The sequence below is a fragment of the Berghia stephanieae genome, chromosome 10, assembly GCF_034508935.2.
Source record: "Berghia stephanieae isolate SIO BIC M18660-M18661 chromosome 10, UCSD_Bste_1.3, whole genome shotgun sequence".
NCBI classification, from domain to species: Eukaryota; Metazoa; Mollusca; class Gastropoda; order Nudibranchia; family Aeolidiidae; genus Berghia; species Berghia stephanieae.
In genome coordinates this window covers 40441195-40446194 of record NC_088369.1, presented here as the reverse complement: position 1 = coordinate 40446194, position 5000 = coordinate 40441195, and positions in this window count along the sequence as shown.

The window sequence follows — 5000 nt, the reverse complement described above, 5'->3', positions numbered from 1 at the left end:
GGTTGGATCTGGGTCAGCTCAGATACTGTCCTTTTGTTGACTAGGGCATCCCACAGTTGTTTTTGTTTTCAAGAATAATGTTTCTGATTTTGATTTTCATTTGGAGTTGATTGAAATGTGTTAAGAGTATGAATAATACTATAAACGAATCAACGTTACACATAGTTTTGTGTGTTGACACGTTATATCTAGCTGGCAGATGTTATGATTTACAAAAAATTAACGCATTGCATCAATAAATTTTATATAACCAACGTTTAAGATTTCACGTAGTTTTCTGTGTCGGTTCTATTGATCAAGCGGCAGGACAGTGCGTAATTTACTAGGAGGGGGGGGGGCTTAAGAGTACGTGAGAATTCCAGAAAGTGAAAGGAAAAGAAAGTGTTGGTTTCCCTGACCTTGGCAGGAATTTTCATCCAATAAAAGTCTTAATTTCCCCGAACTTCACAGGAATTTTACCCATTAAAAGTTTTAATTTCCCCGAACTTGACAGGAATTTTCACCCGATAAAAATCTTGGTTTTGCATATCCAAAATCACTGCACTTGTATTTTCAAATATGGGTCGCACATCTTTTTTTTTTTGTTTGATGACAGTGGATCTAAAAATTGTTTTGGTCTTTTCAAAAGGAAGACTAGAATAACACAGGCGTTTATCGTAGTGCTGCGCAGCAATATGAGCTAGGTCGATATGATCTACTCTAGGCCACACCGCTCGGCATGGAGTTGAACCCTATACCTTATATCTAGGTATGAAGAGGACAATACTGCTATACCACTTTCGAGAATGATCGATGTTGTTGAAACAACAGAAACAGTAAATGATATAACACCTGGCCATCTGCTTACCGTGTTTCTCCATCGTCACATTGAAATAAAATGTTTACTTGGTTAGATAAATAAATATATGTGTTAATTATTATGCCCCATCATCATCAAATGTGTGTAATTGTGAAAGAGAGACGACGTAGATACAATACATGATTCGACTGCACAAGCTGGCTAAGCTCTCTCTCTCTCTCTCTCTCTCTCTCTCTCTCTCTCTCTCTCTCTCTCTCTCTCTCTCTCTCTCTCTCTCATAACTTTATTTTTGAAATGAACGATTTCTGGTGCAATCATTTTATGACCGTTTCTGTTCCGAGTCAACAACAACGGGATAATGAAGGTCAGGGTAGAGATTGGCTATAATAACCAAAATGGCAGACATCTTGTTTCTGGTCCTCGCGACTCCACTGGGAAGCAGCTATGTGCGATTTATAAATGAAGTTGTCAAATTCGTTTCATCGGAAGTGTCCGAATGAATGATTGAGGTCAAAAGTTCAGTCCAAGCAATTCCTCCTGCCAAAAGTCAAAAGAAGAAAACAGTCTTACTTTGTCCAGACTTCTCGGTGTTCACTCTCACAGTCCCAGGTTCACTCCTCAGTTGTGTACACATCCTGGCATAGTGCTGGATCCACTTCCCTCTGATGGTTTCCTCAGAGTCCCAGGTTCACTCCTATTGTTGTTCTCATCCTGGTAGTCCTGGGTTCACTCCCCACAGGTGACCTCCTTCCACAAACGCCTGGGTGATCATTCCTCACTTGTGTCCATCTCCAAAGACGTGGGTTTTGTTTCCACTAGTATTCACCTCATAGGATGCTGGTTTCAATTGCGTGTGGTATTAGCCTCACACAGTCCCAGGTTCACTCTCAATATCGGTGCCCACCTGTTACAGTTTTGAGTTCACCCCCCCCCCGGACCTACCGCCCACTGGTGTCAATCTTCCACGGTCAAGGGTTCACTCCTCACTGGTGTCCACTTCACATAGCTCAAGGTTTAATCGAATTCAGAAATTAAGGAAAATGAACGATATATGACACGATATTGTTTGTAATTTGCAACGCGCTGATATGACCAAAATTTGTTGCAAGCGCGGTGAAACCCGCCGTTCATGGTTACACAGAGTTTTGTGTGTTGGTCCGTCATACTTCCGGATGGCAATGCTGTGAGTTTCTTAGCCAAGCGCACAGTATCTATGGGTAAGTCTAGCGGCTCTTCTCTTGATTCTTAGTATTTTGTCCGTGCCTGACATCCCTATCCGGAAGACGGCAGAGGACGGCAGTGCCGGGTCGTCGGAGTCAGTCTCCGGTTTGGGTGAGCCCTTAAACAAAAAGTAACAATTGCTCAATACCTACTAATAGGTATCCCAAACTAAAATTTCGTTATACAAATAGAACAAATTAAATAACACAGCCGCATGTGACTTCCCAAAGAACGGAAAATAAAACTTTATATATCCAAAGTCGGTGAATAAATAAAACAGTTATGGGTATTTAAAGTTTAATCTGTTCATGATTTGTGAAGAAAAATAAATCTTGGTTCTGTAACTGTAAGAAAACAATAGTATTACCCTTTCGATAAGATGGTAATCTATGACAAAGTACGTAGTTATTGTTTATTTTTAAGGGTTTTGCGGATCCTGTGTGGACGCTATTGGACCATTTCAGCACCAGTAAAAAGGAAGATGATAAGATAGAGGAAAAATTGTAGATCTGAAGTTAAAAACGCCAAAGAAAATGCAAGCAAAAAGAACTGGTTCAAATACGGGAACAGGCGAATTGGCTTCTACAGTCATGACGTCACTTCCCTCGTAATGACGCATAGTAACTTTGTAACTGGCTCTAAACTATAGAAATAATGGCTGACACCCTTATGAAATATTTCTCCGACGAGCACAAAAGTGTATCCAGAGGAGAAAAACATATTGAATATGATCCTGTTTTGACTTTTATACATTCTGATCACATGACATATGAAAGGTTATCGCCAGCATGAAGAATAAAAAGGACCAAGAACCACACTGCTCGCCGTTGCTGGGCGACGTGACAACAGACTTTTGAATCCAATTCACGAGCAATCCACCGACGTGCCTATTTTCTTGATAGTGTACATGTTGCTGCTCGAAGCTCGAAGAAATAATAAATATCATTGTGAAATTGCATGTAAGCTTCAATTCAATATACGAAAACAGATAAAATGGACATTTAAGGTTTCGGCTTTATCAACAATAAAGATAAATGAGATAATGTGGTAGTGGCGTTGTTAAGATGAATAGGCTAAACATCTTAACAACGCCACTACCACATTATCTCATTCGTCCAATTTATCTGTTTTCGTATATTAATATTAAATTTGAAGCTTACATTCAATTTCACATTGTCATCTATTTTTGACCTTACCTTAACTCACTCAATCCTAGAGATTTTTGGTTCTTTCAAAAATTGGAAAAAAATGTATTAAAAATAAGCATGTACATTGATAGTTTTATTCAACTATCAATAACATGTAAAAACTAGAAACATTAGCTTTGATACTACGTCTATAATTGGGTGTGCCTTTTTTACGAAACCCGCCAAAACCCGACGAAACCCGACAAATTTATGGGAAGTAAGTAGCAGTGGGAGTTAAACCTGGGACTAAGAAAAGTGTACATCATTGGGGAGTGAACCTGGGACTGGGTTTTGGCGGGTTTCGTAAAAAGGCAATCAGTGCGAAACCCTACAATATCCGGCAAAGTTATGGGAAGTAGACAACTGTGGGGAGTGAACCTGAGACTCAGGGAAGTGTACACCTGTGGGGAGTGAACCTGAGACTATGGAAAGATAATATTAGTGGAAAATGAACCTGGAATTATGGGAGATAGTGGGAATTGAAGCCAGACTATGGGAGTTGGGTACCAGAGGAGGATGAACCTGACATTATAGCAATCAGTGCTATTTAACGAAACCCGCCGTAACCGGGCAAAACCCTACAATATCCGGCAAAGTTATGGGAAGAAGACAAATGTGAGGAGTGAACCTGGATCTCAGGGAAGTGCACACCAGTGAGGAGTGAACCTGGGACTATGTATACAGGATATCAGTGGGGGGAAAAACCTGGGACTAAAGAGGATGGATACATTTGGGAGTTGAAGTCGAAACATGGGAGTTGATTACCAGAGGAGAATGAACATGACACTATTAGAGGTGGGCACCAATGGAGATTGAACCTGGGACTCAGGGAAGTGCACACCAGTGGGGAGTGAACCTGGGACTATGTATACAGGATATCAGTGGGGGGAAAACCTGGGACTAAATGGGGATGGATACATTTGGGAGTTGAAGTCGAAACATGGGAGTTGAGTACCAGAGGAGAATGAACCTGACACTATAGGAGGTGGGCAACAATGGAGATTGAACCTGGGACTCAGGGAAGTGCACACTAATGGGGAGTTAACCTGGCACTGTGGGAGATGGATACCATTGGGAAATGAAACTGGATTTTAGGATTTTGGTACCAGAGGAAAATGAACCTGACATTATAGGAGGTGTGCACCAATGGGGATTGAATCTGGGACATACGAGAGTGAGCTCAGAAGGGTTCTCCTCTATTTCTACAGTCCGGCTTCAATTCCCAATGGTATCCATGGTGATGACGATGATGATGATGATGATGATGATGATGATGATGATGATGATGATGATGATGATGATGATGATGGTGATGATGGTGGTGATAATAATGATGATGATGATTATGATGATGATGATGATGATGATGATGATGATGATGATGATGATGATGATGATGATGATGATGGTGATGACGACGACGATGATGATCAGGAGGTGTGCACCAATGGGGATTGAATCTGGGACATACGAGAGTGAGCTCAGAAGGGTTCTCCTCTATTTCTACAGTCCGGCTTCAATTCCCAATGGTATCCATGGTGATGACGATGATGATGATGATGATGATGATGATGATGATGATGATGATGATGATGATGATGATGATGGTGATGATGGTGGTGATAATAATGATGATGATGATTATGATGATGATGATGATGATGATGATGATGATGATGATGATGATGATGATGATGGTGATGACGACGACGATGATGATCATGATGATGGTGGCGGTGGAAATAATGCTGCTGCTGGTGAATATGATACTGTTGATGATGATGATGATGATG